This window comes from Cervus canadensis, chromosome 23 (genome assembly GCF_019320065.1).
Source record: "Cervus canadensis isolate Bull #8, Minnesota chromosome 23, ASM1932006v1, whole genome shotgun sequence".
Taxonomy (NCBI): domain Eukaryota; kingdom Metazoa; phylum Chordata; class Mammalia; order Artiodactyla; family Cervidae; genus Cervus; species Cervus canadensis.
The window spans coordinates 53,698,276-53,709,324 of record NC_057408.1 but is presented as its reverse complement, the minus strand read 5'-3'; the positions used below and the strand labels follow the sequence as shown (position 1 = coordinate 53,709,324).

Here is an 11,049-nt window from a genome sequence, read left to right as displayed (position 1 = left end):
CTCAGCATTTATTGTTGTCTATTGGGTAGATCTTCCCGGACATTGAACTTGAGGACAGTCTTAGACCCTAAATTGGAATCACATGTGATTCATCTTGCTCCTTTACCCCTTGAACACCATCTGCTTCCACTTTCTTTTTTATTTCTACTGAAAATTCCTACCTTTCCACCCAGGCTTCATTCTGCTGGGTGGTGATTTTTCCTTAATCATGACTTTCAACCTGTCAGAGGCTAGTTCAAAAACTCCTAAAGACCAAATCTCTCTTTTCTTTGTGTCCTCCTGTGAATTCTCACCTGCAGAGTGGTTCATATGCTCTCTCTGGCTACAAACCTTGGTCTGTTATTCCCTTTGCTTTCAAATGCATTCCCTCCTCCCTGGATTGGTCAGTCTCCTCCCAGTCTCAGGAGCATTCGATGGTCACCCAGCTCCATTCTTCAGCTCCCATTGTCTTCTGGACTGGAATACCCTCCCCTCTTTATTTTGCACATTCAACCCCCTCCCCTGCTCACCTCTTGGCTTGAGCCCACCTTGACCTCTTCCTCCCCTGCCCTCCTTCAGCCCTCACTGCCTGCAGGGGTCTCTCAAGTTCACTGAACAAGATCCCCCTCAGTAGACCATTTGTGCATGCACATTTATAAACTACAGTAATGAACAAACCATACGGACGCTATAAATGTGCATTTCAAAGCACTTGAAAATAGAAATTAAAAACTGATACTTCTGATCTTTTCTTCCTTCATCTTAAAAGATAATCTCCAGGCTCTGACCACATGTGTGACCCCTTTGCTGATTCTGCCAGCTTTCCTTGTCCAGTTTATCATGCATTCCTATTTTATATTCCTTAAAAATATATTGTATGTTCTTAAGGGGAATAACTCTCTTTTCAGTGGCAAAAATGGGATATTACATAGGAGGTGCCCAATTCTTTTTTTTTTTTAATTTTTATTTGGGTATAGTTGATTTACAATGTTGTGTTAGTTTCAGGTGTACAACAAAGTGAGTCAGCCCATTCTTTGATACAAGTTCGCTGATGTCCACTGCACTCAGCTGACATGTTAAGCTTCAAGGCTGCTGGTTATTGTCAGATCATAGCTTCTGGTTGTTGCATAAAATGAGATGGCAGTGGTTTCAGTTTGTCTGACTTCAAAGGGAAGGCAGGCAGTGCCTGAGTCCCATGTCACTTGGCCAGTTCCTGTGAAATTGGGCATTTCCAAAAGAACAGTGTGACTCACAGCCAGAAAGAGTATCACATATTTCACCAAGTCTTGGCAAACTGAGAAAGATGTGACTTTTTTCTTTCCCATATCCTTGCCTCTCTCTCTCTCTTTTCCCTCACAGCTTTATTGAGATAGAATTGATATATAACATTGTGTAAGTTGAAGGTGTACTAGATATTGATTTGATACATTTATACATTTTAAAATAATTACCACCTTAGCATGAGCTGGCATTCCCATCCTGTCACATAATTACCATTTCTTTCTTTGCAGTGGGAACATTTAAGACCTACTCTGTTAGCAATATTCAAGAATATACTTCTATTAGCTATAATCTCCATGCTATAATCTAGATGCCCAGAAACTATTAATCCTATAACTGAAAGCTTATACTTTTTGACCAATATCTACCCCTTTCTTTCATCCCCCTGCCCCTGACTCTATTCTGTTTCTCTGAATTTGACTTTTTAATATTTCACATATAAGTAAGATCATACAGTATGTCTTTCTCCATCTGACTTTTTTCACTTAACATAATGTCCTCACGTTTCACCCAAGTTGTCACAATGGGCAGGATTACTTTCTTTCTTTCTCAATGAATAATATTCCATTGTATAAACCCCACCTCTTTATCCATTCATCCACTGATGGACACTTAGGTTGTTGCCAAGTCTCGGTTATTGTGAGCAATGTTGCAAAGAACAAGAAGGTGCAGATTTCTCTTCCAGATAGTGATTTCACTTCCTTCGGGTAAATAACCAGAAGAGGAATTGGTGGACCATATGGTACTTCTATTTTTAATTTTTTGAGGAACCTCCACACTGTTTTCCACAGTGGCTGCCCCCACATACTTGCCCACCAACAGCACACCAGGGTTCCCTTTTCACCACACCCTCAACAACACATATCTGTTCCCTGCCTCTCTTTGAACCCTGTATGGATGTCCCCAGATTACCTGAAGGTCCAGTGTCATTTCCTGAATCACCTAGCAAGATGAAAGTGTACCCTGACCAATATCTAATCAACAATCTAACATTTTACAATCATGCCTTCTCCCTGATAAAAGTTTCAGTTAATCATTGCTTAGCAAAATAACCTTGGTTGGGAAGAGTCTTATTACTGAGGTGTGCCTTTTTTCTTTATCTTAAAAGTCGTTTCACATCTTTAAATGCAGTCTTATGTTGTTAAAAACTCCCCAAACACGTCTCATTTCTTTCTGTTCTCCCCTCCATGTTTTACACCTTTGTTAATTATCTGAGGGATGCAGAAAGTAGCATCTCTACTTGAAAAGTGATGTTTGCCAATGCTGACAAATTAGATAGTTACCAAGTGTTCAAAGAGAGGGAGGGAAGATGGGTAGGAATTAAAAAGTCACACCATTCTTAATAAATAATGAGAAACTGTCTAGCCATTGACATGAGTGACTCATATAAAGGATTGACACCCTAATTTAGACACACAATAATCCTGCTGGGGAAGACAAAACTCCACAGCAAGACCTGGTTTCCATATTCCTTAGGGTAAAATGCCAGGGGGTTGCTGTTTTATTTTCAGGGGAGGCAATGGGTGCTTTTATTGGCATCTTGGTGAAAGAATCTTACCAACCAATACTGTGACTTTGTACACGACTTTGGAAAGCGGAGTCTGGTCAGGAAGGAGTCTCTTGCCTGGTCTCTGGTCTCCCTGTTACAGGCATGACTGTAAAATGTAAGATTGTTGATTACATGTTGGTCAGGGTGCACTTGTTTACTTTCCAGCCCAACATGACGCAGGGAAGCACCAGGCTCAGCCATGCCTGCAGAATTCTGAGGGTGGTCTCAGGTGGTCAAGATCAAGTTGGGGACCAAGGTGACAGTGAATTTGCTGGTGTTCCCCCGTGCCTCGACTTCTGGTGATCTGGGGAGTAGACAGCAGACAACCATCCCTATCATCAATATCCATGTGATTTTGATGGATTTCCTGGCTATCTTCCCTTCTATCACCTATTGAAAAAGGTAGTGAAAGTGTTAGTTGCTCAGTCATGTCTGACTCCTTGTGTCTTCCATGAACCGTAGCCCACCAGGCTCCTCTGTCCATAGGATTTTCCAGGCAAGAACACTGGAGTAGGTTGCCATTCCCTTCTCCAAGGGATCATTCCAACCCTGGGATCAAACCTGGGGCCTCCCGCATTGCAGGCAGATTCTTTACCATCTGAGCCACCAGGGAAGCCTGCTATCACCTATTGAGCAACTATTATTTCACCTTTTCAAAAATCACCTGGCAAGGCAGATATCAGGACACCATTCTCCAGGTGGGAAACTGAATTCAGCAGGATGAAACCATTTGTCCAGATTCACACTGTTAGTAAGTAGTAAGTAGACAGTCAAAGGGCTTCCCCAGTGGCCCAGTGGTAAAGAATCCGCCTGCAATGCAGGAGACACAGGAGACGCCGGTTTGATCCCTGGGTCAGGAGATCCACTAGAGGAGGCCACAGCAACCCATTCCAGTATTCTTGCCTGGAGAAGCCCATGGACTGAGGAGCCTGGCGGGCTACAGTCCATAGGGTCACAAAGAGTTGGACACGACTAAAGCGACCAAGCACACATACACAGACAGTCAAAGGCTGATCTCTAAACTCAGACTTTTCCATCTCCCTGGGCTACTTCTCACCGGCATTATTGAGTGGCTACTCACTGTGTATAAACAGATCCGTGCACACATATCCCCACCCCCATTCGGCCTCACATTAGCCTGATCCATCTAATTCCTAAATCCACCACATTTCCTTGGAGTTGGTTGTTGCTGTGATAGCTCAGTCCCTTCTGGTTCCCCATGGCTTCTCCCTGAAGCCTCCAGCAGCAAGCTGAAGGTGTTTTCTTTTCTTTTTGAAATGCCATCAATAGCCCCTCCACCCTACTCCCCACCCCCCCGCCATTTCCTACAGAATGAGTGTCCAAGGGAGGAATTTTTGTCCTTATTTTGATGGCATTTCAGACACAGGGCTCAAATAGCCACAGAGCCCATTAACTGAACCGCAACACAGTGGCAGAAAATAAGTTTTGTTTTCTCTGCATTTTTATCTGCTGTTTCTATACTAGCATTCCTGAACTATTACTGAAGATTCTGGTCTTGATAGAGGACTAACTCTGTGAGATGTGGGAGGTGGGAAAAAATAGACTTCATCTAACTATGAGAAAAGGATCTTGAGGGTTTTTAAAAAACCTTCCTTTTCCAAGCACCTTTCCCACCTACATTCCAAGTTAAGAAGAATGTTACCAAATATCTCTTCCTAAAATATGTCCTTTGGAGTCTGTGAAATGGCACTGTTTAAAGAGTATAATGAGCTTTTTAAAAAGGAAAGTGGGGAAAAAAAGGAGAATTTTTTCCAGGAGAACATTTCTCAGAGTATGGTCCTGAAAACCCTGAATAGTAACTGAGACCCTTCCAGTGGAAACCTTAGAGTTAAAATAACTTTCACAACAAAATTCACACACTATTGCCTTTTTTACCCTTATTCTTTCATGAATCCAATCAAGTCTTCTGGGGGCTATTTGGCATGTAATGACTATCATCTGACAGCTTGTATTCTGATGTTTTTTAAAACTGCAATCCACCATGAAAAACAGTATTCATGATCATCAAAAACTTAAAAATAGAACTACCATACAATCCAGTAATTCCACTTCTGAAAATATATCCAAAGGAAATGAAAACATCATTTAAAAAAATATCTTCACCCTACGTTCATTGCCGCATTATTTACAACAGCCAAGAAACAGAAACAACCTAAGTGGCCATTGAATGGATGAAGGGATAAAGAAGTTGTGAGATATGTTTATAATGGAATATCATTCAGTCATTAAAAATGAGGCAATCCTACCATTTGAGACAGCATGGATGGACCTTGAAGGCATTATGCAAAATGAAATAAGTCAGACAAGGACAAATACTATATGATCTCATTTACATGGGTAGTCTAAAACAAACAAAGAACCCAAGATCATAGACAAAGAGATTAGATTTGTGGTTAACCAGAGTCACAGGATAGGGAGGGGGAACTGGAGGAAGCGGTCAAAAGAGACACACTTCCAGTTATGAGTATCAGGGGTGTAAATTACAACACAATGACTGTTACTGACACTGCTGTATTTTATATAGAAAAGTTGGAAAGAGTAAATTCTAAAAGTTCTCATGATAAGGAGGACATTGGTTTCCTTTTCCTTTTCTTTCCTGTTTTATTTTTATGGTATCTATATGAAAAGATGGATGTGTTAGCTGAACCTACTGTGGAAATCATTTCACAATTTGTATAAATCAAAACATCATGCTTTGTACCTTAAACTTATACAGTGATGGATATCAGTTATTTCACAATAAAATTGGAAATAAAATTTTCACTTTTATTTTCTAACATGATAAACATGATATAATCCACATAAGCCAAATCTCTTTGGGGTCCCAAATGATTTTTTAATATTTATTTTTATTCATTTTTTATGGGCTTCCCCGGTGGCACAGTGGTAAGAATCTGCCTGCCAATGCAGGATCCCTGGGTTGGGAAGCTCCTCTGGAGAAGGAAATGGCAACCTATTCCAGTATTCTTGCCTGGAAAGTCTCATAGACAGAGGAGCCTGACAGCCTACAGTCCATGGGATTGCAAAGAGCCAGAGAGGACTGAGCACACATTTATTTACTGAGCTGCACCAGGTCTTAGGTGTGGCAGGCAGGATCTTTAGGTGTGGCACTCCAACTCTCAGCTGCGGCATGTGGGATCTAGTTCCCTGACCAGGGATCAAACCTGGGCCTCCTCGATTGGGAGTGTGGCGTCTTAACCACTGGACCACCAGGGAAGACCCCCAATAGTTTTTTTAAGAATGAAAAAAAATTGTAAAAGCAAAGTCTGTGAGCCGCTATTCCAAGAAACACATGCTCGTTGGAAATTGGTGTCTCCTGAAATATCCTGAAAGAAGGCACCATGTCGCCAGGTTGGTGACCCTAGTGAAAGTCACAAAAGGAAAAGTAATCTGACTTCCAGTATTCCCAAGGACGCTCCCGGGACATCGGGCTGGGGCACACTTCTGGCAGGCTCTCTGTACACACAGCAGCAAACTGAAGAGATGAAAACAAAAGAGCAATGATGTACCTATGATCTGAACACTTATTCAGAGCTGACACTCAGCAAAGGTGAGGGAGCTTAATGCGGAAGTCAAATGACAAATGCAAATGAAAGGGCACGTCCACACACCTTGGGTTCGTATAGCCACATGCAAGTCCCTGAAAGCAAGCCAAGGCACTAGGGTCTATTCTGCAGCCTCTGTCTGAGTCCAGAAAGGAAAACAGGGGCGAATGCTATGCCTGCCTGGCCCCAGCTCTTCTTGCCTCCAGATGACAGTTGAGGAGGAAAGCTGCCTTTACAGAGAGTCCACCTGTTCTACCTTGCTGAGGATGGCGCTCCTAGAACAAGTGATGGAATTCCCTCTCAAGGCTGCCTCATCACCTGTCTGGCAGAAGCAGCCTAAATAGATATTTCTTGTGCCATCAAACAATACCACGTTTTGTGGTTTTGTTTGTACTCAAGGTTGCAATTATCTGACAAGAAGTAGCATTGATGTGCTCATTTCTTTGAAACTTTGGGAAGTTGAGAAGTGTAAAGTATCTACTCTTAAAGGAAAGCAAAAGTTGTCCCCTGGTATTGTTGGATGTACTTTATAGTGGCAGCTTTCAGGACTTCCCAGGTGGTCCAGGGGTTAAGACTCTGAGCTTAAAGTGCAGAGGGCATGGGTTTGACCCCTGGTTGGGGAACTAAGACCCCACATGCCACAAGGTGCAGCCACAAAAATAAATTAATTAGATAAAATAGATAACCAACAAGGGTCCACTCTATGTCCAACTTTTCGTGACCCCATGGACTGTAGCCTGCTAGGCTCCTCCATCCATGGGATTTCCCAGGCAAGAATACTGGAGTGGGTTGCCATTTACATTAGACCACCATTTTTAAAAAAAAAAGGAAAGAAAAGAGCTCAAACTGTAATAAAGGAAAACCAGTCCAACCTTCCTCTGAGCTGCCTAAATCAAGACAATTTCCAAGGCTGGGCAGATGAAATGTGCCAAACCAAATATGACATGGCCTGAAATCAGCAAACGGAGATCCATACTGGGGTAGTAAAATGGATATACAGCTGTACTTTGAACATGAAGATTATTTTAAATCACCACGTGTATAGGTATTGTAAAACTCATCAGAAGACTTTTGCACCCTGGACTGTCCTTGCCTTATTGGGGAGCCAGCTGCACAATCTTACACCTTGCAGCAGCCGTCCTTGGTGTCCAGGTTTGTCTGCGATGCTTGCACAGCCGTTTGGACTGTTTGCACTCATATCTAGATATCGATTTGCAGAGTCAGTATTCTCACACTTGAGTCCTTGAGAGACAGCACCTAAAATCCAGGGCTACGGTTTTTAAAAATAAGTGAAAGGCGTCCTTATGGAGTGACAAGGTTTTCACAATACTTATTAAGTGAGACTAATCAGGTTATCAAGCAGTATATAGAGTAAGATTCTATTTTTCCATAAGAAAAATATATAGAGGCATAAACTTGTCAGAAATTTAAAACAGCAAATTTGTTAGTGGGATGGTCTGGGGAAGGGAGGTGGGAAGTGTGGAAAGATATGCAGGCTTATTTTAAGTCAGAAATGTAACTTACCAAACAGCAAATAAGATGGCCTTACATATAAAATGATTTTATGCATCTAAATTTAGTCAAGGAGAAACCAGCCAGGACATTAATTATGTTCCAATCATCTAACCAAAATAGGTATGGGCTTGACTCACTGAATTAAGGTATAATTCTACATACAAAAGCCTTTTCAAAATTCAGTAAAGCAGATAACTAACTCATGTCTTAAGAGAATTTGGAAATTATTAACATTATCAACCAGAGAATATTTTTATTCAATATTCAGTGAGAAGTCTTTGCACACGTATGGGTGCTTTCTATTAATATTTTTAAAAACTTGTTCCAGGATGTATGGTATGTGAAGTGAAAGTTGCTCAGTTGTGTCTGACTCTTGTGACCCCATGGAGTATAAAGTCCATGGAATTCTCCAGCCCAGAATACTGGAGTGGGTAGCCTTTCCCTTCTCCAGGGGATCTTCACAACCCAGGGATTGAAGCCAGGTCTCCCACGTTGCAGGCGGATTCTTTACCCGCTGAGCCAGCTGAGGGATATAATGGCATTTCAAAAATACTCAATTATTTTGCCCAATTCTAAGGTAAATAATTATTCATCTAAATCATAATTATCAGTATATGATTAGAAAAGATATTTCAACACAACAGGCTACATTAGCATTAAGGGTCACACTGGTTTTTCTAAACTTTGTGAACCACAAGATGATAAATATGTTATGTAAAATAACCATTAAAAATGTCCAGAGCATTAAAAGAAAAGGAAGTACAGCTCTAGAGAGGTAATGTTTGAGGAGAAACAAATGTTGTTACAATTCTCTCAATTCACGTAAAGGATTTATTCATTTAAAGAGAAAAAGAAACATCAAAAATATAAGCCCTTAATATTACTTGAGGCAGGTTTTTCTGACATCAGCCAAGAAGCCAGCAAGTCTCATTGATTTTTTCTATGGTGATGTTTCTAATAAATACATTGTGATGACAATAAAACCATCTGAGAAAAAAAGAACAAAATATCTGTTTTCTTTTTATTAACAGAGATTTTCCAGACCCCTTCATATTTCCATCACAAGAAATGCCAAATTTGGCTCCTTGACTCAAACTTTATTACAAAGTTATACTAATCAAAGCAATATGGTACTGGCACAAAAATAAGCCACATAGACCAGTGGAACAGAATTGAGAATCCAGAAATAAACCCACGCATATATATCAACTAATATTTGACAAGGGCTCCAGGAATATGGCGCACACACAATGGACTATAATATGGCGCACACACAATGGACTATTAGCCATAAAAAATGAAATCCTGCCATTTTCAACACTATGATGAAACTTGGGGGCACCATGCTAAGTGAAATAAATCAGAGAAAGACAAACACAATTTGATTTCACTTATATGTGGAATTCAAAACATTGCACTGATCAAAACAGAAATAGAATGGTGGTTGCCAGGGACTAAGGGGTGCAGAAAAGGGGAAGATGCTGGTCAAAGCATAGAAACTGGCACTTCCAAGATGAATAAGTTTCAAGGGGGGCTTCCCAAGTGGTGCTAGTGGTAAAGAACCCACCTGCCAATGCAGGAGATGCAAGATACAGACGGTTTGATCCCTGAGTCAGGAAGATCCCCTGGAGAAGGAAATAGCAACCCACTCCAGTATTCTTGCCTGGAGAATTCCATGGACAGAGGAGCCTGGCGGACTACGGTCCATAGGGTCACACAGAGTCCAACATGACTGAAGGGACTTAACTCTCACCCACACTAGTTCCAGGGACTCTAAGGAACAGCATGGTGACTATAGTTAACAATATTGTGTTGTATATGTGAAAGGTGTCATGAGAGTAGAGTTTTAATGTTCTGGCTAAAACAACAACAATAAAATGGTAATTTTTTGAGATGAAGGATATACTAACTGATCTTATTGTGGCAAACACTTCACAATAAATATGTGTATCAAATTATCACATGACACACCTAAATTTACACAGTGTTATAGGTTAACCATCTCTCAAGTTAAAAAGGGGAAGAAAAAGAGCCACCAAATTTGGGGTTCTATGGGAGCCATTTTAGACAAAGTTTGTAAAGGAAAGGCAAAGAAAGTGTCAAAAAATATCCGTGACCACATAGGAATTTATGTATATGGCAGGTCTGGCGCTTTCAACATTGTTTGTACTTTTTTTTTTTTATGATGTGAAGGTCATCTGAATCATGTAAACCAGGAGAATTTTATTTCCTCTAAACTCTGATGGCTTAGTGGGTAAAGAGGCAGGCAGGCAGGCTAAGTTAATTCAGTCGTGTCCGACTCTGTGAGACCCTATGGACCGTAGTCCACCAGGTTCCTCTGTCCATGGGATTCTCCAGGCAAGAATACTGGAGTGAGTTGCCATTCCCTCCTCCAGGGAATCTTTCTCACTGGGTAAAACATCCACCTGCAACACAAGAGATACAGGAGACACGAGTTCAATTGCTGGGTCGGAAAGATCCCTTGGATGAGGAAATGGCAACCCACTCCAGTATTCTTGCCTGAAAAAATCCCCTGCACAGAGAAGCCTGGTGGGCTACAGTCCATGGTGTTGCAAAGAGTCGGACACTACAGAAGTGACTTAACAACAAAGGCAGAGGCACATCTGTTTGGAGATAGTGCATTTCAATCAGGTCTCCTGGGACAAAGAGGTTTTGGCAGGAAGAAGAGATGCAAAAGAGGGAACTGGGCCAGTCCTGAGAAGGAGCTCAGCAAAAGCCTGGAGGTGGGCAAGAGCTCACAGCCACCTTGGATGCCAAGTGAAGACAGTGTGGTGGGAGGAGGCATGATTGCTGGGAGGGCTGGTAGCCATCCCAGACTGGGTTCCTTTGAAAATGAAAGTGAAGTCGCTCAGTCATGTCCGACTTTCTGTGAGCCCATGGACTATATATATAGCCCACCAGGCCCCTCTGTCCATGGGATTCTCCAGGCAGGTATACTGGAGTGGGGTTGCCATGTCCTTCTCCAGGGGATCTTCCCGACCCAGGGATTGAACCCAGGTCTCCTGCATTGCGGGCAGACGCTTTACGCTCTGAGCCATCAGGGAAGCCCTGGGTTCCTTTAGGCATTTTCAAATTTTATCTGGAGTGAACCGAAGGTCTTTGAAAATGACTAAGCAGAGGAATAATCCCTGGGTTAGT

The 11,049-nt window shown here is 41.8% G+C and overlaps 1 non-coding gene across 1 annotated transcript; it reads right to left on the bottom strand.

Moving 5' to 3' along the window:
- Window positions 1–5,973: 5,973 nt before the first annotated feature.
- TRNAG-CCC lies at window positions 5,974–6,046 on the bottom strand. The gene has a single exon. It is a non-coding gene; the product is annotated as a tRNA-Gly (tRNA).
- Between the last annotated feature and the right edge of the window lie 5,003 nt (window positions 6,047–11,049).